Source organism: Rhinichthys klamathensis, unplaced genomic scaffold (assembly GCF_029890125.1).
Source record: "Rhinichthys klamathensis goyatoka isolate OS25496 unplaced genomic scaffold, OSU_Roscu_1.1 h1tg000020l_1, whole genome shotgun sequence".
Classification (NCBI taxonomy): Eukaryota; Metazoa; Chordata; class Actinopteri; order Cypriniformes; family Leuciscidae; genus Rhinichthys; species Rhinichthys klamathensis.
The window spans coordinates 1530751-1557435 of NW_026606571.1; the positions used below are offsets into that span (position 1 = coordinate 1530751).

The following is a 26685-nucleotide window of genomic DNA, read 5'->3' on the forward strand; positions in this document are numbered from 1 at the left end:
GTTATGTATGAGGAATTCTGTCCAGTTATTGATCACCTGCATGAATCTCACATTTATTGCTTTGGGTGTTTCTTTACTGGCCCTTTAGGACAGGCTTTTTAGCCTTTGTTCTTGCCCTCTTCAACTCTTTTTGCATGGGAGCTGGTGTGAAGTGTAATGTGTCTCAGACCATCTGGAGCTTCCAGTAATGTCCATGCTGTTAGGATACAGTTCATCACGCCTGCTTTCTCCTCCTCACCCCACACAGCAGGAGTCCACTTGTCTAGACTGACACCTCTCAACATAAAGTGCGATATCAAAGGTGAGAGAGGATGTTGGAGCCGTGATCATTGCCTGTCTTTCAGATGTATCCTTTTGTTTATTCCATTTAAACCATCAGAATGTCCGTACAGCTCACGGTTATGCCGCCTCCAAAGATGAAAGTTTATTTTATTTTTTTAGTTTTTCGTCTCACACCTAGGTCTAATTTCCAGCACTAACAGTGATGGAAATAATGCACCTGCAAGTAACTGCCTTTTGCATCATGTACATGCTTTAATTCTCATTAAAGCTGTATGCAATGTGATTTGCTGTAAAAAAGAGGGGTAACACTGTTTTAGTTTCCTTGTTACATGTACTTACTGTAGCGATAATGGTAAATTATGCATAATTACATGTCTAACCCTAAACTCTATAATATACCATATTCCTAACAATTCCAACTATTAATATTAGTCAGTACTCAAATGTATATTTACACTATAACAAAGACACCTTAAAATAGTGTAACCAGAAGGATTTTCCAGGTTGGACAAAATAATTATGCTACCTTCACGTTTCTCGTCCAGAGAAATGTCTTATGATATTTGACCCATCAGTTATGACTTTATATTCTGCTTTTCAGGTTGGCCAGCAGAGGGGGTACAGTGATCTCGTTAATACATGTATACAGTATATTCATCTCTAATAATTCCATACATGTTCTTTCAGGTAAAAATTAATCCATTAGGGTGACCTGAGTGCATTTTTTGATTAAACTGCCTTTTCAGCATGTAAGTGCCTTGGTTTTTGTTTTAGCACATCAATAAACCAATCAATAGTTATCAATAATGCAAGTGGAGTGAAGCAAGCATTTTGTGCAGGTATCCTAAACAAAGTTCTTACGGTTTTCTCAGAATGTATTTCAGTTGTCAAAGTTTATTATCTTAAATATACTGATTTAAATTTGGAAAAATGGCTAGTGCAAGGCATAAATCCAGTTCGTTAATGAAGTGTGTTTTTTTAAACAAAGCCAGAGCACTTTTAGTGTGGTACACTGCGTAAATCAGCTCGAATATTGACTCTCCTGGAGAAATAAGGAAATAAATGGACTGCTTCATTTTTCAGGCAGACTGAAAGGCAATTAACTTCATGCTCTTAAACGAGTATGTGGGCTATATTTTAACCTTGAGTAGTGCTAGTGATCATTTCCTGTACAGACCGTCCCATTTTTATGCTATGATATTAAGCTGTGAAAAGCTTTATTGTATGATCTAGCAACTTGTTGCAATTCGTTTTAGGCCATTATGCTTATATAATGACATTATCGGTGATTGTGTTTATGGGGAATGATTTAGAGGTACTGAAATTTAAATAAATGTGCTGATACTTTTGGGTGCATGATTTTTAGGTCTTCAGTTCTGTGAAGATAATATGAAGAGGGTCCTTTGAAACTGAATGCTAATGCGATTGAATTAACGGTTGCTTTTTTAGTGTCATTATCCGTCACACTTTTCAAGCTGTTGTTCAATGAATCCCACTGAAGAAGCCAAAGTGTCTCCTTTTAAATGTTTTCCCACCTTTGTTCTTCTGCTTCACTTGCTTTTCTATCAGTCTGGAAATGGATTGGGAGTCTCTGCTCAAATCAGAGGCTGAGAAAAACCTCTTCCAGAAGCTCAGACACCACTGCGGCTCGCATGACCTCATAGTCAAATTAACTTATGAACAGACTCTGCATTCTAGCAGTGCTATTATAAATCAAGCACTGGCATCCTCCTTCCTGTCTTCATCTCTGCTCTCTGTTTCCCTTTATCTTCATCTCTCTCACTCATTTTCAGCGGCGGTTTCTTGTGCTGGCCTGGTGCACAATAAGACCTCAAGAGAGAGAGTTTAACGTCATAGCTTGTCCCACTTTAGATCCTGAGGAGTGTTTCTTCGAAACGGAACGAAACACACATGCTGTTTTGTCTATGTTTGTGACCGAAAGACTGAATTAATCAGGAGATCAGTCTGTTACACAGTGGGTAGTGGTCTTTAGCAGATATTAAACACAATGCAGATGGTATCAATAACCATTACCCTGACATTTCCAGCCAGAGAGGTTGCATATAAATGCATGCTACAACATGGGACCACTCTTGGGGTCGTTGCTTTTAGCTTGGTTATTTTGCGGCTGTACTTGGGCAGCTGATAGATTAATTGAATTTATTAAGTGGATGTGAGGTCATTCTGATGGTCTGACCTGGTGTTAATCACTGAGTAATTGAAGGGTAATGATGGAGGCAGAGCTCAGCCTGTGGCTTCTCTCCAACTCATGAATTATTGACAGACCAAAATTCCAGATTACTTAAACGTCAAACGTTTACAGTTGACTATGCAATGTAATGCAAAGTTTTGCAGTCATTTGGCAAATTGTTATACATTTTATATGCAATTATACATTTTAATGTTTTAGATTTTTATAAATAAAGCGCACACATATACGGCTCTGGAAAAAAACTACTGGACTACTGCAGAATTAGCAGTTTCTCTTGATTTATTATTTACATGAATCTGAGTAAAATTAGCATTTTTTATTTATTCTACAGACTACTGGCAACATTTCAAATAAAAAGTCATTTAGAGCATTTATTTGCAGAAAATGACAACTGGTCAAAATAATAAAATAATGAAAAAACCTTGAATAATCCAAAGAAATCAAGTTTATATTCTTTTTTTCTTTTTTACCCAATACTCATGTTTTAATTTAAGAAGAGTTCAGAAATCAATACATTCCAGAGGTTTTCAGTGGCGTCCGGTCTGGAGATTGGGCTGGCCATGATAGGGTCTTGATCTGGTGGTCCTCCATCCACACCTTGGTTGGCCTGTCTTGGAGACGTTGCAGTCACCGTTCTTCTGGATTTAGTCTGTCTGTTTTTTTGTTTTTTTTTGTTCATGTAATCACAGATGAACTCAATGATGGTGAGATCAGATTTCTGTGTGGATCATACCGGCTGTTGTCAGGATCCTTGTGCGTATAAAAATCTCACTGTATTACAATTATGGCTAAAAGAATGTCTGGAAAAGAAGAAAATATCAGGCTTTTTTTTGTGTGTGAAAATACTAACGTGCTAAAGACTTTTGCACAGTACTGTGTGGGTATATACTGTGTGTATAATATATATATATATATATATATATACGTTTGTGTATATTATATGCAGCCATTGACTGCGTTTACATGCGCACATTTTTTTCTTTTATATGTGTGTTTACTAATATATATATATATATATATATACACATACTGTATGTATATACACTCACCGGCCACTTTATTAGGTACCCCATGCTAGTAACGGGTTGGACCCCCTTTTGCCTTCAGAACTGCCTCAATTCTTCGTGGCATAGATTCAACAAGGTGCTGGAAGCATTCCTCAGGGAGTTTGGTCCATATTGACATGATGGCATCACACAGTTGCCGCAGATTTGTCGGCTGCACATCCATGATGCGAATCTCCCGTTCCACCACATCCCAAAGATGCTCTATTGGGTTGAGATCTGGTGACTGTGGAGGCCATTTTAGTACAGTGAACTCATTGTCATGTTCAAGAAACCAATTTGAAATGATTAGAGCTTTGTGACATGGTGGAAGTAGCCATCAGAGGATGGGTACATGGTGGCCATAAAGGGATGGACATGGTCAGAAACAATGCTCAGGTAGGCCGTGTCATTTAAACGATGCCCAATTGGCACTAAGGGGCCTAAAGTGTGCCAGGAAAACATCCCCCACACCATTACACCACCACCACCAGCCTGCACAGTGGTAACAAGGCATGATGGTTCCATGTTCTCATTCTGTTTACGCCAAATTCTGACTCTAACATCTGAATGTCTCAACAGAAATCGAGACTCATCAGACCAGGCTAAATTTTTCCAGTCTTCAACTGTTCAATTTTGGTGAGCTCTTGCAAATTGTAGCCTCTTTTTCCTATTTGTAGTGGAGATGAGTGGTACCCGGTGGAGTCTTCTGCTGTTGTAGCCCATCCGCCTCAGGGTTGTGCGTGTTGTGGCTTCACAAATGCTTTGCTGCATACCTCGGTTGTAACGAGTGGTTATTTCAGTCACTGTTGCCCTTCTATCAGCTCGAACCAGTCTGGCCATTCTCCTCTGACCTCTGGCATCAACAAGGCATTTCCGCCCACAGAACTGCCGCTCACTGGATGTTTTTTCTTTTTCGGACCATTCTCTGTAAACCCTAGAGATGGTTGTGCGTGAAAATCCCAGTAGATTAGCAGTTTCTGAAATACTCAGACCAGCCCTTCTGGCACCAACAATCATGCCATGTTCAAAGTCACTCAAATCAACTTTCTTCCCCATACTGATGCTCGGTTTGAACTGCAGAAGATTGTCTTGACCATGTCTACATGCCTAAATGCACTGAGTTGCCGCCATGTGATTGGCTGCTTAGAAATTAAGTGTTAACGAGCAGTTGGACAGGTGTACCTAATAAAGTGGCCGGTGAGTGTATATGTGTGTGTATGTATATATATATATATATAAAATAAACGTACATATACAGATATTTACTGGCTCTGCAGCTATTGTAATATTCCTGTGTGTATATATATAATGAGCATATTCTGACTATTTCTTTTTATTTTTATTTTTTTTAAGCTTGTGGGGATGCAGGTTTCAATCCGGTCTGTTGTGTTTTGATCCCACCCAATCCCCCAGTTTCACGCTGTCCTTGACTCTTCTATAAAATGACATTTAAAAAAAAAAAAAAGAAGAAAAATCAGTAAATGGTAGGCAAGGACAGTGGAATAGAAGATAATCAGATGCAATATCCTACGTTTTAATTTCCAGTTCATTTTTCTTCCACTTTGATACTATCTGCAGAGTATCACTATTTTGGAAAAGAGCCCAGCTGTTTGATACAAAAATTCCCATAAAATCGTCCTTTCATCATAAAGCTGTAATTTGGTTTTTGGTGGTTGACAGCCTATTTGTAGCCCTTGCAAATCATACTTATTCAAAGTGGCTGTTTTGCATGAGCTTTTGTCATTGCATTTGATAGCATTCATGCAAACTGGCAACTCCCTGTGTGAGGTTTTCAAGATGAACCGTCAAGCTTCATTTGTCCTGCCTGATTCAGGATGTGCTCATGGACCTGTCACAAATTGAGGTCCTTTAACAGAAGGCTGGGCATTACTTTCGGTTAAAGGACAGCGACTGGTGTTTTTCAGCATGTGTATGGCATGAGACACCTGCAGGAATAGCTCTTTCTGTAAGCGTGGCACTCCACACAAAGCCAGATAATGTCACATAACAAAGAGATCGGCTCTTTGTAGACTTATTGCACTCTCGCAAGCACTGACCTTTACTGTATACACATAACGTCACACCTGCAGTGTGCTTGCAGGGAGATTGTGTAGATAGAGAGATGGGAGTTTATGATAGCTGTTTATTTTTACCTTGTTGCCATCAAAATCTGTGGGAAAAAATCTGCCATTTGCATTGCAGAGAGGCTCCCTTCCTCATGAACCAAATTGTGCGTGATTCATTTGTCATTCAACCGTGTGATAGTTTGAGTAAAGGGCTCTTGTAGTCACAATATATCAGCTCAAGAGTAGCTTAACAGATTTTTCTTCTAATTTCCCAGAAGCAGTTTCATTCACAAAGATGTTTTAATATAGTTCAGATGTTTTAAAATAGTTTCTGCTCTATTTGTGTATAATCTTTATATATATATACATATAAAAATAAACATACACACATATGTATATATATATATTAGTAGACAATAACAGTGATTAAGTGATTTTTTTTTGTATATGTGCATTATGCATAAAAATAAATGTAATGCCAAATTCCTGGATCATCTCTTTCTGTATTTCATCCGCCACTATAAGGGAGGGATAGATGAAAAGCTCTTCCTGTGCCACCATACAAATACTGCATAACAATGCACTAATTAGCATAACATATATTTCTCGTCCTTATTACGCACGCCCACCAAACCATCAGCAAGAAGCCTTTAATGGTGCCGTAGAACACTTCTCTGCATTTAACATGTCATCACTCCTCTGCCTGACTGAATTTCTCCTCCTGCTCTGACAGATCCTGCCAATCACGGATGAAATTATGGACATGTTTCGTTTGGCACCAGGGGAATGCAGAGGGGAAATTAGGATGAAGACAATAAAGGAATGGTCAGAGAATGAGGAGAGAGAAGAGAAGAGAGTGAAGGAAAAAGGGTGATGTCACTGCCTCTTGACGGCAGCCAATCAGAGGAGGGGAGAGGCAGCTAGGGAGCCAGGAGAGGGTGTGTTTTCCTCGCACTGCAGCATCAGCAGTGAACAGAGGCCACAATCAATCTGACAGAGCAGGAGACACAAGAACCTTGAGGGACAGATAAAACAACAGAGTTGCCAGAGGAGGACGGAAACCTGAAGCGGTTTCGAAGCTGCAGAGGTAAGAAGAGAGGCTTGTAAGCGAGAATGCCAATAGTATTTAGTGTCTGATGGATGTCAAACAGAATTGGCTTGTTTTCGCAGATTTTTCTTGTGGTTAATTGATCACACCTTTGAGATTTAAGGTGCTTTATGATGTAGCAGTTGGTTTGGTGTGTGGTCTAGCAAACTGGGGCTATTTCATTTAGAGATAAATGCAATGCTATAGTCATTTATGTATGTTTTAGTCATATCTAGTGTTACATTTAGGCCTTTAAGTATGAAAAAAATGAAATAATAATTTTTAAGACTTTAGTGTGTTGAAGGAGCCAACTGTGTTTTGATATATATTATTTTTATATACATTTATTTTTATTTTTTTTGTAATGTCAAATTGTCTCTCCTTGAGTTGCCCTGTCATAAACAGAAACAGTTCTCTGGTGGATTCGCAAACATCCCATGTGATATCAGCAACAGGCTCTTCTGTTTTTATTAATGCAGGACTGTGCACCCGTTCTTTGCATGTTTGTGTCCGTCTTCCTGCATGTGCTGGTCTGGTTGCATTTTGCAGTCTTATATTTACCTAGATGTTATGCAAACATTTGTTGTATTTAATGATTTACTTCAATGGCATCAATAGTTGGCTGTTGATGTTTCGTTTGGTACAGTTGTTAGTCTTATTTTTTTAGAGGCTTTAAATGCATGTTTTCTAAGTATCACGGTGTATCATTGTTAATAATTCATGCATTATCTATAAGGTTGGTCCTCCCTCCCCCGTCGTTTTGTTATAATTGTGTTAATCACCCATGAGAGCATTGTGGTTTTGAGAGTATTGGTGGTCCGCAGTGGTGTGATGGTGTGTGCGTTACAGAAAACATAATGATGCTTTGATGGCCCAGGCGGCAACAGCAAATATATGTGAGCAAGAGCATTGGGTGGGGCCTGCATTTATTTTCCGTCTCCTAAACGCAGACACCCTCACCTGGCAGCACACCAGCATGCTTGATTCAGGGTGGGTCTCGCTCACAGCGCTCAGGTTGCAAATTATTTGCTCTGTTAGCAAAGTTTATGGCATACTGTTCTACATAAACTCTTGTCATTAAATTAAAGCGATTTCTCCTTCATGCTTGGAGAAAAGATTTATTATTTATATTCATAATATACATTCATTATATTCATGGTACCCCATATAATATACTTTAAAGAATACCATGATTCTATCATGACATTGACCCTTTTTTTTACTGTTATACGACAAAAGTACTTTAGTACTACCATAGTACAGTGGTTATATTTATATTATAGGCCTATTACTACGATTACTATGATATTGCCATAAATTAAGTTCAAAAGTACTGTCGTAGTACGGTCTTACAGTGATTATTATATTCATAAACCATGTTATTTACATGTTATTATAACAGTACTTTTAAAGTACCTTGGAATAACATGATATTGTTGAAAAATATTTAATTTATCCTTACGAAAAAAAAGTACTGTGGAAGTACAAGGATTGCAATATTCATAAAACATGGTAATCATTGTACCATGGTAAAATCATGTTTCATGCTATCATGTTATTATTTAACCTAACATGTAAATACCATATTCAAAACCATGGTATTTATGTATTTCAAAGAATACCATGATTTATTTGTATAATTAAACATTTTCCTTTACCCTTACAAAGAAAGTTTAAATATATATTATATTATATTACATTACATATTCTATTCTAGTGCTGCTTGTGGTATAATGATGACCATATTCAAAACCATGGTATTTATGTGGTAAATTATGTGAATTTCAAGGTAATACCATAGAATAACCATGATTTTGTTGTATAATTAAATATTTTGATTTACCCTTACAAAAAGAGTGTTGTGCCAGTACTAGTTGAGTGATTTATTTTATATTATATTGTAATATAATATATGATATGATATTCAAAAAACAATTACCATTGTCAGTTTTATCAAATGTAGAGCTGCTTATGGTATAATGAAACCATGGTATTTATATGATATTTCAAGGTTCTTCAAAGAATACCATGCTAATACCATATTCTGTCGGTAGAGCTACTCATTGTGGGTTATCCTCAGTTTATCTCCCAGCAAAGGAATTTTGACTACTTGCCTGTCGCTGAGAGACAATGACTTGTGTCTTTCTATGATAAATCACTCGGAATTGATTATCGACAAGGTGTCTGTAGATTGCAAACAGCTGCTTAGGCCATGAGAGTGTGGAGCGATATCCATTCTCTGCTCCACATCCATCATACTGTAGGTGATCTTGCTTTTACTGTGCCATACCATCAGTCTGTGTGCACAGAAAAATATGATCTGCCGCTGCAAAATCTTCTCCTCGGAGGCAGAGGCTTTAATTGAGCTGTGGGCACAGATGGATGGACGAGCTGGATAGATTTAGGAGGGATGAAAGAAAGGAAAGAGGGTGGGGTCACGTTTGACAGGCGAAGCCGTTGCGTAGGCCAATAATATATGTGCACTTATGCTGTCTGAGGAGATCAACACAGAGAGAGAGAGAGAATGGGTGCAAGGTCAACGAGGGAAGGGACAGGATTGGAGCGGGGAGGGATCTATTAAAAGGACTACGAAAAAAAGCCATAATTCGTCTTTGATGTCCTTCGTTTTGACCTGCTGGACAGATTACATCTATTGCATTTCCACCTAATGTTTGAATCGTATCAATCCACCAGTCTTGACTTGTGATGCAGCATGGATTCAATAATCATACCTTGTTCCTTCATTTGGCCTGAGGAGATCTAGCCCTCTGACTGAGCCTGGTTTCTCTCGAGAAACCTGATGGAGTTTGGGTTCCATGTTACTGTGGCATTTGGCTTGCCTAGTTGGGTTAGGGTTTAAAGTCACCATGAAATCACAATTAAAACCACCATCTTATTTTTTATGGAATATTGCAGTGTTTATTATAAATGATTTATCTATGAACATTATTCTTTTTATTAAAATTCATGTGCATTTGTAATCTTTAATCAAAATAACTTCTCGACACTCTCGCAATGACATCTTTTCTCTGGTGACGTGTTTTTCGGTGTAAGGGCAGGACTAGAGGGGTTCTCGGGTCCTAAAATCTGTACCCGGCCCGAATCACTTCTTACCCGAACCCGACGTGCATAAATAAGTAAAAAATGTAAAGAAAAACCGAGAGTCTGACTCGACGGCATCTATTTTCGAACCCGACTGTACCCGAACGTTGACCCGTAGCATTGACGTGTCCACCGCCTGCAGCCCCGCAGTCAGGAAAAATCCCGGTGTCCTGCTGACTGATTTGGCCGCTGCTCCATTACTTTCATTTACTTTAGACTTATTTATACAGAGAGAACTTGAGATTATAAAAAGTGAGATTATAACATTGTCATAGAATTATTTGAAATAATAACATTTTGTTAAATGCCCCAAATTGTTTAAAAGAATTTGGGTCTTCTCGGGTCCATTCGGAAAAAAACCTATTTAATTGAAATTGCCCGAGACCCGAGGCCACTAATACTGAACCCGACCCGTGCCTGAGGCACTTGTCGAAGATTTGGACTGAACCCGGTCGGGTCTTGGGTTAGACCTCGGGTTTCTGGATCCAAGTGGACCCGTGAAGACCTCCAGGCGGGACTACCCGACTCGCATGTGATCACAGCAATAGCAAACAACAATGATCCAACGATCCAATCAAGTCCCGACGAACAGAATCCCATGTCCCACCCTACAATTTTTCTTGTTCAAGAAGCCATTTCACTTGGATATACGTCACAATTGGGAAGATAAGACTATTGCAACGTACGTTTCATGCCGACTTTAAAAGACACTTAATATTTAATAATATTATCGATTTGACTGCACCGAAACTATCGGATGAGAACAAAACTTGAACTGAAATGAGCTGGATGATGACACTATTGTCTTCCATAGAGCTGATTTCATAATTGACGAATTTTGCGACATTGATTAAACGGAATTGAATCAACATTGAACTGACTCCTGCTGAATAACGATACTATATAGACTTCCGTAACTGCTTATAGCTGAATTAAAACTTGTTTCATAATACAGTTATTGAACTGGACTGAACAAACACTGAGCTGAATAATGACACTATTGTCTTTTTAGAGCTGCTTTACAGTAGAAATGAAATTTGTCTCATATTTGATGTTTGTGTCATTGATTGTTATTTTCCTGTTTATAAGCTGCTATGAAACAATCTGTATTGTATAAAGCACTATATAAATTAAAGTGACTTGACCGCCTCTGTTTTGACATCCAAAACACCATCACAGTAGCATGCAAGAATAACACTAGAAGCGCAGCTCTCAGATGCAGAGCATCTGTTGTGGATGTGCCGGTTACAGAGGAGCTCTGGGGAGAAACAGCACAGCCCGCGAGTCTCCACAGCCACCTGTTATCGCCTCAGGGCCTCGGTGTCGCTGGCACATCCTGCTCCCGCATGTATGATGAGCAAGAAATCCCTCCACAACTCCCTGTTTTAAGTACCCATGCAGCGGCGCAAGCTTTGTAACCTCCTGCCGCAGTTCTGCTGACGGGTCGGCCTCCACAGAGAGACAGAAACATGAGTTAAAGCCGTTTACAGAGGCTGGCGAGGGTGCGGTTGGAACGGCTCTCTGCAGACAGGAGGGGAATGACAGTGGCAGGACGGAGACGGTCAAACGAGCCTGGAGGACGACAAGGAGGGGGCAGGAAGGATGCATTAGGCTGGTTTAAAAGAGCACATGATGACCAAACTGGCCTGTTAGAGCAAAATTAGTACTAATAGGTGGAAATGTGTCTAACACTGCATCCCTTGGAAACACCCCTGTATAAGTATATATATATATATATATATAAATATCGATTATTTTCCCATCCAGTTTTTTTGAGACACTGCATCCCTTGGAAACACCCCTGTATATATATATATATATACTTATACATACATACAGGGGTGTTTCCAAGGGATGCAGTGTCTCAAAAAAACTGGATGGGAAAATAATCAATATTACAAAAAATAAAACAAATAGTTAAATAAAATAAATTGTTACTGCCTTTAGTTATTATTTTGGAATAAATATAAAACTGCGTAAAAACACTAACTTGAAATGTATAGGACTTTGCCTCCTCATTTTAAAACCACTGATATATGACATTTTTATATTTTATAGGACATTTTTTTTATAATATATATATATATATTTTTTTTTTCTGCTTGTCAAACCAGTTGCTTGAAATAAAGTAAACGAGGAGAGAGTGAACATCATTTGTAACCCTGTATAAAAAAAACTTCCATTTTCATGTAAAGGCATTATTTAAGGAAGAAAACGACGTAAAGCTTCGAACAATCCACTCTATTGTTCTTTTCGGCACTCGCAAGTGATTTATTTCCCCTGCTTCTTCAAGGCTGTATCTTTATTCATACATTGCCAGGCAAAATACTTCTCTAGACTGCAATCAAAGTAATGGGTTCTTGAGAATGAATTGCTTTTTTATAAACCCCACGTGCAAAGCTTCACAAAATGAAGCCAATCATGCAATTGAGAGCGTAATGCAGCCATCTCAAAGAGTCGGCCCTAAATATGCTGATGAAATTAACTTATGCTGACAGAGGTCACTTTAAATCAGTCAATTCTTTAGATTTAATCACCAAAAAGCAGGCGTAAGTTTGACGATAAATCAAAAACAAACCAACATCAACAACATAAAGTTTAAACCCCTCTTGGGCAAAGCTTTTTTTCTCTTCATAAGCCTAGCTGCTTGATTTTGACAGTAGAAGTTGTTCAAAGCACTGTTAACAAGCTTTGTTGTTTAAAATGCGTAGGTTGTGACTGTCAACAAAACAACAAAGTAAAAAAATGTTAAGAGAAAATGCAGCTGTGCTAAAACAAGTGCTGTCTCCTCCCACAGTCGGTTGAAATAAAGCCATGTCTTTGTCCAACAAAGTCGCCTCATTCCTCTTAATATCTCTTTTCAATGAAAGATGCATTATTGAGCAAATGAATGAGTGAACTCAGTGTGAATCTCTGCTTTGTGAGAGGTCTCTCTGTTGTCTTGAGTACTGTGAGGAGATGTGTAGTCTATTAATTTGACATGGACTTCTCAGTAGTCATGAGTTTCCCAGCTATTTCACTGTTCTTCTAACTTCTTTTAATTTTAACTAAACATTTTTTACTAATCAGCCTTCACATAATGCCTACAGCTGCAGTGAATCATTTTTTCCTGTATCATTTATTCATCGTTTATTGAAAATCTGCTGTTTGGAGGATTTTATTATGAGATGACCTGGACTGGAATGGGTGACTATATTGTGGCCGTGGGCTGAACTTCTGCTAGTTATGTAAAATGATTTTTTTTTTTAATTGATACTAAATTTTTTCTTTGAGATTATTTAAGATTATTTGCATTTTAATATTTTGATAATTTAATTTAATAGCTTGAACATTTTAATATTTTACACATTTTACATTTTATAATATTTTATTAATATATATTTTTTTATTTGAGCATTTCTTCTGTTTAATTTCATTAACACTGATATCCTGGTTCATGGACTGAAAGGTCTGAATCTAGATGGATGTGAACATGAACGATAAAAATTATTTAGATCACATAAGATTTGGTTTTAGATTTATTTAATATGGTAATATCTTTCATATTTTATTTTAATATATACTTTTGAATATTTTTAGTAATCAATATCCTTTTTATTTTAGCATTCATTTTATTAACTTTTTCCCTTTTTTCTGTTTAGAAAAATTGACCGCCTGTTTCTTGGACTCACAGGTCTTGGTCTAGATGGGTCTAGTCTGGATCTGAGTCTCAATAGGTCTTCTTTCGATCTGGATCTGAGTGAAGTCTGAATCTAATTTTGTGTCTTAATGGGTCTAGTCATGGTCTGGGTCTCAATGGTATTGGTCTGGTCTTCTTGACTCCAGCTCAGCTTTCCAGTGCTTTTCAGTCCTCCAGTGGAATAACTGTGAGAGTGTTTGTGGGTTTTTATGACAGGCCTGGGGCTTTGAGTGTTTGTTCTAGCCGAGTCAAAAGCGTTATGTCAGGCATGATATATTCATTACTGCAGGATCAGTGCTCTGGTGAGTGTGATCCCCATGCACTCCGCTAATTTAATCTCACCTACTGTGTCGTCTTATTTCACACTGCACCCGCCAAACACCCAGAAGCACATTAAGACCTGGGGATGGTGGGGCAAGTCAGGACCAAAGAAAGATGCAACACATCCCTCTTACAGGGCTAGCGCTCAGATGGATGATAATCAAGAGAAAAGAATCTCGAGAATCACGCATTTTAGCTGTCGTTTCTTTGACAAGGCGACTGCACATATTTGAATGATTTAGACGTTAATTGTAGTCTTGATGCTGGAGTTGTGATGCTCTGTTAAAGTGCGAAGTTATGTTTGATTAAACCACCCACTTTTCCTACCAGACAAATAAGCAGCAGACAACAAAGCAAGGAAAATTGTGAAATAGACGGAGAAGAAGCAGACTAATCACTGTAATATAGATGCTGTTGCGCTGGTGAACGTGATTTCACCAAGTAGGCTTACATGTTCCTGGATCAACATCTTTTTTGATCCTAGAACAACATTCCAATCAACTAATCGGATATGAGGGGCAAGTTTACAGCTTATGTCAAGGTTAGGCTTACAAGCAGGGTTAGGTGCTTCTACATCAGTGTTATTCACCTATCATTTCCCTCTGATTTCAGGGATAAATTATGGGTAGGGTTAGGTTTAGGGGTAGCGATATGGTTAGGACAACATTTTCAGACAGGAATGTTGTTCCAGGATCAACAAAATGTCTTGCTTGGCAAAATCATGGTGACCATGTGATTTACCCGAGTAGAACGTATTCTTGGATCAACATCCTTTGTTGGTTGTAGAACAATATTCCTATCAAACAATAATAACCCTATAATTAGAGAGAAATGATAGGTCAATCACATCAGGGCTTTAATGTATCTCTCAACCCAAGCCGTGCACCATTTTTGAAAATCGTTGCAGAAAGGCAATTTTACAAGGTTGCTACCCTAAGATGTGGTCACATTTGTGAAATTCAGTTTAATCACTTTTTATCGATCAGTGCAGCGAATCCACGTGACCAATTTGAACCTGTTGCGAAATCTGCATGGGGAAATCTTTCGCCCATACGTGTAATACCTAATTGCGTGAATTCCTTTTTAAATTACGTCAAACAACTGTAAATGATGACTGCGCCATAATGGTGAACCGATAAATGGATTTAAGCTTTGAACAGAAAAAAGTAATGGTGATTTACATTACTGAAAGAGAAAAAAAGACTAGTAAGCTGCATGCTTTAATTTAATTAAAGCTGCCGTCTGCAACAATTTTTTGATCATATTCAGTGAAATCGACACTATAATCCGACAGAACAACATAAATAAAGTGGTTTTAGAAAAAAACCCGAGCTTCTAACTCCACCTGGAGCGTGTTATTTGTTTTGCAAAAATACATAGCTCCCGGATCATCGGGTCCAATCAGCGCAGGGGGGTGTGAGATCTGACTGTCAATCACAGATCGGGCACACGCCACCCCTCGCGCACGTTACAATCACATGCACACGCCTGAAGTTCGCGCAGTAACGAAGAGTGATGGCGGCTGTATCTCGCTTTCAAAACACTAACAAATCAAGTAAGCTCATTTAGAGTATAAATTACGTTAGCAATTGCAATCTATCGGTAGATTAGCCAGGGCAGCATACCTCCAAATACTCCATGGTGTTGATGGATGCTGATGAGACGGGCGCGTTCACAGATAACCTGGTGCACACGCACTGACGAGCACGAACTCGGTGGGAGAGTATCCGTTGATAGTGGGGGAGGGGCATGAGAGTTGTAGACATTCAAAATTTTGCCTAAGTCCCCTCAATCTGCCAGACTTGCCGACTGCAGCTTTAAATAAGTTTCTACAAGTATGCATGTATGTAGTATGAATTCAATCTGCACGTTAATTGTTAACTGGACGGGCACTTCAGAATCTCAGTGGAAGCAGTACATCATTTGAATATTTTTTGCTTAATGTTTAATGAATACTGCATATTTTGCATACACTGCTAATTTTGACGTACTGCTTTTTGCATACCATATAGTAGAGAAGTAGGCACATTCATATGCAGGCACTGTAGTTTGATGCTTCGCTCCGTTTCAAAAAGTCTGAAAAATGTTGGCTCTAAATTCTGATTGGTTGCAGTATGCAGTATCAGCCAGAATGTTAATCCAGGAACAGGTCCTGCTTGGATAAATCACATTAAGCAAATTCCAGCAGGGCAAAAGTGTGACATTTATACACATACATGCTCTTGAGTGTCTTATTTCCTGTATATCCTTCCTGCTCTTAGCAATGGATACATTATGGTTTTATTACTAGAAAGATTATCACAGCTAAGCTTTGCTTACTCTGGGTTAGGCTCCGAGCAGTATGTGTGTGCGTCCTTGTGTTGTTTCAGCTTTCACTTTCTCCTCCTTGCATGTCGTGTGAGGCAGTGCGCGTTTTCACAGACAGGAGATAACGGGCTGAATGTAAAACCAGCAATGCCTGTGTTTATGATGTTGATGTGTTACTGCAGTGCACCACTGCAAATCAACGGTGCTGTATCTCAACGCACACTTTAGGGAAAAAGGAGATGATAAACAACAACAAACTTGAGAGATGTTATTCCGCATGCACACATTTTGAGTGAGCAAAGCAAGATGAAAGGGCATGGAAGAGTGGAGGGGAAAGGAAGAGGAGAGGGAGAGAGTTATGTATAACTGCAAGTGCTAACGGTGGCAAATTGGGGGTACACTGAAAAATGAGAGGGCTGAGGGGACAAAGAAAAACAGAGATGGAGAGACCTCGTGGAGAAAAAAGATACAGGGTCATAAACAATGCTAAGAAGCTTAATGAGGTAATTATGCAGATGGACAATGATGACCTGAGGGGTGAGGGGCTGGGTTGGGCTCCCGGATGAGTGCAGGATGAAGATGCGCATTAAGGAGGAGTGTCGGGAGGGGACAGGAAATGATCTTTGAAGAGAGCCAGGGGAAATGGGCTGGGAGGAGGTTCACAAGGAATGACAGAATAGGTGGAGAGATGATAGGGAGTGTTTTTTTTCTCTCTTTTTTTTGTAAGGACTGATTTTTGCATGAGAGTGATGCTTGCCTTTGCAAAAGTTTGCCTTAAATATGCTAGGTTGTTTTCAGGGGGTCGATATGGTGTTTTTGGTGATTGCCAGGGTATTTTGTGGCTGTTTGCTGTATGGTTGCTAAGATTTTCTGGGTGGTTGCTGGGAAATTGATATGCAGTTGCTAGATCAGTGCGTTGCCAGTTCCCTCCTTTAGAGTAGAGTAAGTGGGATTTTTTTTTTTTACCCATTTTTCCATCTAATTGCAGTTTTTGTGACATTTTTCCACCCATTTTATCATTCGTCGTAAAGAAATAGCTCACCTCTCTTCGATAAGCTGCTCAATTTGAGGTATCATTTATATCTGGAGCACAAACGGTATGGGACACGTCATGTGGCAATTTGAATACTTTAGGGGTAATGGTTTGTTCAAATCTCTAACCATAATAATAATAGCGATGCTTCACTTACCAAGCATCACTAAAACTGTGAAAAGAGGCGAAGTCTGTCAAAGCGTGTGCATATATATATATATATATATATATATAGAGGGAGAGAGAGAGAGCAGAGCGAGATGATGCCTGTAGCCATTAAAGTGTCACAGCTGACAGTGATAAACTATGACAAAATGTATACAGACACACTCACACATATGAAATCAAAAGCTTGCGCAACACACACACTCGCTGGATGCCACTAGCAGAACCACCCCCTGCAGAAGATAACGCTCTGCTTATCTCATCAGCCTATGACACTAATTAACAAACGTCCTTTTACTCGTACAAAACAAACTTACATCGTGCAGGTTCATTTCCCTTCTCTAAAGGCTAACAGAGTAGCCTATGGAGAGCGCTGCTTCTGTTATCACAAACATTCTCTCTTCTCATTCACTCATCTTTCCAGTATTTCGTCTTACACTCTGTCGGTTTTCCTTCTCCCGCAGTGAAGCCACTGTCAGGCCACCTGTCTGGTTTATTTTTATAAGGATTAGACATGCGTTCCGTCGGCTCTCTTGTGTAAAAGAAGCTACAATGAAGTGTAAATTTCTGTGACATGTAAGCTGCCATTGCTACGACTGCGGCTCACACGCTCTGTTGAGTGCCGTGGAATACTTCCCACTATCTCTGTCGCTCGAGCCAGAGAAGATTTCTCTGATCGCCTGTAATATACACCGTGAGGCTAGTAACTCAATCTCCTCTAATGTGGCTGATAATGTCTCTGATAATGACATGGATATGGAAGCTGGTAAACTCATTTTGAAGAATGGAGGTTGACACCGGGTCGGATATGCTGACCAGTCCTGAGTCGTCCACCTTGGACAGAATGGATTAGGGAGAACATCATGGAATCTTAATTGGATTTGGGAGAAGATAGTACTGGTGTTCTCTTGCTCTGTCTTTGCTCCATCTGTTAGTGTGTGCGCGCGTGTGTGTGTGTGTGAGAGAGAGAGGGATAATTAATAATAGATTTTTATATTATAATACATTGTATTATTCAATTGAGAGCCTTAGTAATTACCCATATACTTGTGCATAGATTAAATATATTAATATGTATGTTAAATAATATTTTATCCTATTATATGAATTATATTATTTGTTATATACAACTCTAGCAATTAACATTGCATATGCTTGTGCATAGCTATATAGCAGAATAAAATTAATAAATCAAATAATGAATAATATTAATTAATAATCATTGGTTTCAGATTAATTAATTGCAATATATGTGATTAATAGATTTGTTTTAATATTTTTTAATATTAGATATTTTTTAGTAATAGAACATTATATTCATTATATTTTATTATTATTATTATTATATTATGTATTAAATTGATAGCCCTTGTAATTAACTACTCATATAATTGTGTATAGTTATGATAGCAAAATAAATGTATTAACTTTTATTTAATGTTAAGGCTTATCAACTTTTAAAAGAGAAGAAAAAAATGCTTGCAGTATCTTTTGTTCTTGACCCTGAAACAAAACCAATAGAGAACCACTGGTGTATTCATCTGGCATCAGCTCTGTGTAGTCAAACACTCTCTCTATGGCTTTTCAGCGGTTCTGTAACTGCCGGGAAAGGGCAGTGCAGATGCCCATGTGCTCTTTCTCTCCCCTTTTCTCTCCATTTCCCCTTGTGTGCTCTGCTGAGACTCAGCCAGGAATCAGGGCCAACTACCGCTGTCATCTCTTATCAGCCTGGAGAGAGGGAGAGAAAGAGAGAAGAGCGAGAAGAGCGAGAGAGCCCTGGTTACAGCGGAGTCCCCTTCTGGAGTACATAGCCAGACATGGAAAAAAAGGAGGAGAAAAGGACAGACTGGCCCCAGATTACAGATGCGATTGGGGGGAGAACCGAAAGAGATTACAAAAATGCGGCATATACTGAGTGTGTGTAGTCGCTCACCGGGGCAGCATTGTGATGTATTGCTTTATTTAGAATAAGGACAAATGCAATGTGCTGTGCTGTGTCACAGTACTAGAGAAAAACCAGAGTGTATATCATGATCGAATTGCTTGTGTTTGATCCCAAACATAGTGAAGTGTCATACCACACCCCGACTTTAACAACTCTAAGGCAAAGCTGGTTGTGGGAGATAAAGTGTTGCCTTTGATGGGCCCAAATCAGTATGTGCTGAAAGGATACGACCGCTGAGTCTGAAATCGAGTTCCACAGTACTTTCTTTTGGGCATAATTAGATTTGCCACCAGGGGGAAAAAAAATCCTGTCAGAGGGACACACATTTGCCTGGAAGAGGCAGTAAAAAGCAACAAGCCATGGCTGGCACCCCTTGCAATGACTACATGCAGAGAAAATTTACATGTGATTGATTTCAACTAACTGTAGAGGAATGGGTAATTAATATCCGTTAACTTTAATGACCAAAACTGCTTGAGATGGAGTTTTGCATGAACAGTTTAGGGAAATATAGTTGAAACAATATGTTTGTTGTTGTTATTATCAAGTTATGGTCTCTTGAGTTTTATTAATGGGACTGCGGGTACAATCTGTTTCTTACGTGATGGAGGATGTGTGTTTGCATGAGAGTGCAGTGAGTAGCGTTCCAGTGTGAAGAGGAACAGGGCTCTGAGAGCAGGGAAAGAGGAAGAGAGATTGACTGGAGTTATCTATAGAGACAGCTAGTTAGCAAAAACAAATCTTCCCACCCTCCATCAGATTACAACAGATAAAGAAAAACAGAAAACAAATTTCCAGTAAACAATACATACCCATACATATTGCACATACTGTTGGCTAGACAAAAAACTAGTATATTTAAACTAAATTTGTCATTTTTTTTTACATAAGCCTATCCCTTTTTATATAAAAATGTAACTCTGATCTGTTTACTTTATCTTTCCCTAAGGATTGTAGTAATTTGTTCCCTGTGCTTTCCTGTTCCCACTGCAATAATATATAACACCATTAGTCAATATTTTTCTGAAAGAAAGGAGATTTGAGAATTGCAATGGGCTTGCTGTGAAGTTAGGTAAGAGAATTGGATGCATTAATGTTCAAAAACAATATGGTTGGATTTTAAAAGTGTTAGATCTTGCTGACACTCCAGAAATGTTGGATTCATTCTCTTTACCAGATCCCATTGTCTGTTTTCCGTCTCATCTTGAGGTTGAGGTGAAATCTTGTCTGAAGTTCCTGTTATTCTGTTTGCCGGGGTTTGTCAGTATAGGTGTTTTCGCACCGGGTAGTTATAGGAACTAGCCACCAGGGCAGTCCCCCGAGGACTAAATGTTCCCCTGAGGTAGGGGTAGGAAAGTTCGGTCCTAGAGAGCCACTGTCCTGCAGAGTTTAGCTCAAACCCTAATAAAACACACCTGAACAAGCTAATCAATGTATTGAGGATTACTATATAGGCAGGTACGTTTTTTTCCAGGGCTGGAGCCAAACTCTGCAAGACAGCGGCTCTCTAGGACCGAACTTGTCTACCCCTGTCCTAAAGCTATTTTCCTGGTTGTATTCGCACTGCCAGTAGGAACTCTTAAGTGATGTTAGGCGGCCGTCGGCCATATCATTTAAGCTCTGCATTCAACAACTCCATATTGTAAAGTTTGAGAAGTGCCTTGACTCCGGTATCGGTCCATCTATCGCTGTTTTCCGTGTTCGTGGAGTTAGTTTGGCTATAAACTGTGTTTTTACACACCTTTTTAAAAATTGCGGGTCCCGGTGTTTCGTATGGTATGCATTCGGCCAATCAACATACATTTACGTCACTGATAGTTCCTATTGTGCTTGGTTTTATGCTACTCTGAAATAGAAGCTAATGTAGTCCCCCAAAAGGTGTTACTATAACTAAAATCATTCCTGGTTATTCCGCCAAAGGTTTTAGGAACAATGAAAACGTTCCTGCGGTGTGAAAGCCCCTAGTGATAAAGCGTGATTCTCTCAGTGAATTTTAACAATCTGTGAAAAAACAAATGCAATGATGATTCGTTTGAATACTATTAGACCAAATGCAGTGCTGACCAGTTTTAAGTATCAGACAAAACTTGAACTGGTTTTGAATATCGAACAGAACTCTGTTTAAGGGTTTTGGATACCAGAAGAGCGGATATCTTCTGACGGGATCTGGTGAACCAAATGTTTAGTCTTTGGCTAAGACCGCATCCTCATAGCATATCAAATGACCAGCTTTTAATGACCAAAAATGTCAAAGTTTTCCATTTTGCTGTTGCACTTTATGACTCAAGCACTGAAAAGTTAATAGGGTGTATCATATTTCATTCTCTTACAAAATCTTTCAGAACTACTAACCTCTGTATTATGTATGATCCTCAGTATTTATAGTTCTTTTTAAAACAATTTTTTTTAGCGAGGAGAGGAAAAGACGCCCTGGAACATGGCATATTTTGATCTCTATTCTTGATAGATATAAATGAGCACTGATTCAAATTCTAGAATACTCAGCAAGTGCATATGAATAATGAGGACGAACAAGCACTTTCCATGAATATGGTGCCCTTTGCTGTCGCATTACTTTTTTCTAAGCTTTAGAGACAAAAATCTCAGATTTTAAATGTGTTGTCAAATAAACCCAACATAGAATAGCTAGTTTTAAACCCATCAAATGTGTATCTCTTGAAGTTATATTCAATTCCTTGTAGTAAACAACTATTTTTAATTATTAATTCAGTTTAATTACCAAGCATGTAATATTTAGCGGTGTCCCACATTTTGGGACCCTGCTTGATTTTCCCCCTATTAAAAAACAGTGACACCTAAGAAGTAACACTACAGCAACTTTGTTTTACCATTACATTTTTTTCTATTTAATTTTTATGTTTATTTAATCAGATTTTTAAACTGTATTCGTTTAGTTCCAAAGTTCTGGTAACAGGGTTGAAAAAAATTATAACCCTTATACAGTATAAAATGACTAAAATATAAAACAGCTCAAACAATATGAAACTTTTGACATAGTGAGGTGGACAATCAATTGTTGAACTTTTTATTTATGCGTTTTGGACCCATTTTGCACCCTGTTCATGGAAACTGTCGCATATTAAGACGGCTACTTCTTAACCATGTTTGACAGCCTGGAATGTAACGTCACATCAACCATCCGTGTGCTGGGGAAAACATAAGGGACATGCAGAAGTTGTGCCAGGAAGAAACTAGTGACAGATGAGAAGAGAGAGAGAGAGAGAGAGAGAGATGGGGGGGATGGAGGAATGGGGGAAGGGTTGGGTGTATGGCTGCATGCCGCAAGAGTCAGAGGGTTGTCATGGTGATTGGTGTGAAAAAGAAAAAGGCAGGCTTGTAATGACACCTTGCTATAGCGTCACACTATTGGACAGCAATGCAATCCATTCTCCATCCGATAATGGCAGAATGAATCACTGTGTTTTTACACCAGTCCGTCCGGTCTCAGGTTTAGCTTCCTCTGCAAATGCACTGATACCACACAGACTTTGCCAGCACTGGCAGTATGGAGTACGACAGACAGTATGCATTTCACAGTACACTCTCTCAGCCAACATGACCCCATTTTCTCACTACTCAAAGACATTTGAATGACAGTCAAATCGCTTCAAACCGTTTTCGCTTGTTCATGCTGCATGAGCCACTAATGGCTTATGTCAGTGTGTGCATGCATGTGAACTGCTGAAAGACAGACGTTTGGTCTAAACGTCTGCGGTGCAGATGAGATAAATATATAGAACCACATTGGCTCAAGAAAGATGAATTTCTCAGCTCAATTTTTTTACATAACACATATCCACTCGACCTACAGAACCTGCATCCGCAGCCCGGAGCCAACGTCTCGCTTATTTCTTTTCACAGATCCCAAGAGTCGCTCTTTTTTCGATTATAACAGGAGCACTTAGAGGCAAGTGCTGCTTTTGCAACTTTCAACAAAGTTAATAGGGTTGGTGGTGGATAAATGTTCCTTTGGTCTGGTTAATCCGGGCTTGATGATCTGAAAGCTGCAGTAGAATGAACATCTGATAATATAGACCACATCCTTCCGATAAAAAAATATTTATTTCTTGACTCAGGGCTGCCAATTTACCCAATTGACTTCTCACACTCTCACATTTTCTCATGCAGTGAAACATCAGCAAAGAGGACACTGACACCGACAGACAAGACAGAGCAGGTTTGATATGAAACAAAGTATCAGCATCCAAATTCTGTCAATTTTATTACGAAATTCAAACAATAAATACCGTTTTGTGGCTCTTTAATGTGGCGCGTGACAGATCTCTGTACCGCCTCAGTTCAAGCGGCACGTACAGCATGATCATTTCTTACTAGTTGATTGTAAATAAACACGAATTATTATCAGAAGGTATGTTGCAAGATACAAGATACCCCCCCCCCCCCCCCCCCCCCCCCCCTTCTCCTTCAAGCAAAACTCAAAAGTTGGTAGCCCTGACTATTTTGTTTCACTTTTAGTCAGCTGTGTTCATGCCACTTCACAGATGAGGCAAGGCCGTTGTCTCTGAATGCAAATCCTGTGGAATACTAAAGCAGGGCTGACCTTGACCTGTCAATACTTCTCATTTCCATAAGAGAGGAGAGTACTAGCGCAGATTAGGTGTAGCCAAGAATTCACCAACCAATTTTTCCCATTCACTGCATAAGAAAGAAGTAAAGACATCAGGCTCTTTAGGTAATGAGACAACAAGTCGCGAGGGCATCATGAATAATCCAAAGCAGAGATGGCTGATAGCCTTAAAGATTGCTGAATAGACTAATGGACTTAACTGCTTTGCTGAGTGTTTTCCTGTATACAGGATGAGGGGAAAGTACTTTAATTGTATTTAGGTTTATTTATCTGGCAGACACTTTAAAGGTAGTGTATCTTTTACAGTGTAAACCGTGGCACTATCAAAACATTACTTGCTTGTTTGAGCAGACAAACATGGCAACCAGTGTAGTGAGTTTGGGGAGTGGCTATCCATTTAGCTGACCAATCCAAGTGAAATTCATGCATATATATTATATACACATTACACATTATATTATATATACACACACGTAAATCGATTAATCGCATCTTACATAAAAGTTGTGTCTGTGTGTGTGTGTATATATATATATATATATATATATATATATATATATATATATATATATATATATATATATATATATATATTTACAAACATTTATGTTAGATGTGATATATATATATATATCACATCTAACATAAAAGTTTGTAAATATATAATATATTTGTGTTTATATATATATATATATATATATTACATCTAACATAAATGTTAGATTTTTTTATATATATATATATCACATAAATGTTAGATTTATATATATATATCACATCTAACATAAAAGTTTGTAAATATATAATATATTTGTGTTTATATATATATATATATATATTACATCTAACATAAATGTTAGATTTTTTTATATATATATATATCACATAAATGTTAGATTTATATATATATATCACATCTAACATAAAAGTTTGTAAATATATAATATATTTGTGTTTATATATATACACTACCGTTCAAAAGTTTGGGGTCAGTGAGAATTTTATTTTTATTTTTTGGAGGAAAGAAATCAATACTTTTATTTATCAAGGAATAATTAATTTGATCGAAAGTGACAGTAAAGACATTTATAATGTTACAAAAGATTCTAACCCTAACCCTATTCATCAAAGAATCCTAAAAAAAAAAAAAAAAAACTGTACAACTGACAGACCAACAACTGTTTCAACATTGATAATAATAATAAATGTTTCTTGAGCATCAAATCCTCATATTATACTGATTTGTGAAGGATCATTTGACACTGAAGACACTGACACTGGTGATGCTGAAAATTCAGCTTTGATCACAGGAATAAATTACACTTTACTATATATTCACACAGAAAACAGCTGATTTACACTGGAATAATATTTAATACTATAACTGATTTTTGTTGTATTTTTAATCAAATAAGCGCAGCCATGGTTAGCAGAAGAGAATTCTTTTAAAAGTATTTAAAATCGTACCGACCCCAAACTTTTGAACGGTAGTGTGTGTGTATATATATATATATATATATATATATATATATACACACACACACACACACAACTTTTATGTAAGATGCGATTAATCAATTTACGTGTGTGTGTATATATATACAGTATACAATATATATATGTATATGTGTGTGTGTGTTCTTTCTTTCTTTTTCTGCTCACTTGGTTGCCAAACATTTGCATATGCATTTGTATTTTATTATGCTTGTTCCCTGGGAATCAAACCAGCGATCTTGGTGTTGTTAGCACCCTGTTGAGCTACTTTGATAGGAGGCCTTGTAGTGGGTGGTATCTGTCATGGTAAAGCGTGTTTTGCAGTGTAATGTCACAGCTGATGGTGTGGACGGGCTGTCCATCAGTCTGGGTGTGGGGTGTGTGCGTCTCCCCTCGGGAGCGGCTGACATGCCCCGCGTGTCACACAACCCCTCGACAGCTGCGCTCCCCCCAGTGCTCTCCACTTATCACTGGGCCCAAGGGACCTGTAACACCTCCACGCACACTCATGCACACTTACTGACAGCCTGTACCCCGTCTCCATCAGATGTAGGACCCTCAGATGTAAGCCAGCTACAGCATGTGGCATGCTAATGATATGCTTCCATGCAATTGTGTGGTCCAGGCCTTATTAAGGCCTAATTGAGCTGCTGGGGTTTGAGATGTGCTGGCCTTAATTATCCTCTGTGTTGCGTTGCTGTGACATGCTGTTTTGGCTTGGTTAAATGTTATTGTTGTATGCAAAATTATGCTTTTCTGAGTTTAGCAAGGTTGTAGACTTTACTATGAATTCCTTGTTATAAAATGTCCATGCTAGGCTTATTTTAACTATTTTTCATGTTTTTAACAAAGTTTTAAAAAATATGTTTTATTGTATGTATATTTTATAGCATATATCACATAATTTTTTACAATTTGTATTTTTAAAAAGCCTTATGCCATTATCCCTTATCCCTGTCTGATATTGGCTCTTTGAATGGGTCAAATGCCCCGTTGAAGGTCTGTCAGTGTAGAGCGGGATGTGTCTATCCTATCTGTCTGCCATAGAGCGCTCGAGACCATTTCTCTAAATGCCCTCACCTGTCTCATCAGTTCAATCTTGACCCCTTTGACAGTACCCGTGAACTGCAATCCTGCATTGAGACCCAAGTCAGGCGGAAAGACCCGGTTTGTATATCAAAAGAGAAAAATCAAAAGTGAAGGTCAAAGTCGTGGCTGAATTTAGTCAATTGAGAGAGTGTCTATATACTCCGGGGCAGGAAAGTAGCCGTGCCTGACAAAAGGGGGGACCGAGGGGGGAGGGAGAAAGAAGGTCAGTGGTAATGGGTTTTCCGCTT

General features: G+C 38.5%; 1 protein-coding gene across 4 annotated transcripts in view; it reads left to right on the forward strand.

Moving 5' to 3' along the window:
• Positions 1-6414: 6414 nt before the first annotated feature.
• Positions 6415-26685, forward strand: part of l1cama (L1 cell adhesion molecule, paralog a) — a 49963-nt gene continuing 29692 nt past the window's right edge. For 3 of the 4 annotated variants that reach the window (XM_056239377.1, XM_056239396.1, XM_056239404.1), the window contains exon 1: positions 6415-6693. The gene's annotated coding sequence lies outside the window, so the exon portion shown is untranslated. The remainder of the gene's footprint in view (positions 6694-26685) is intronic. The other variant, XM_056239385.1, reaches the window with a different exon arrangement.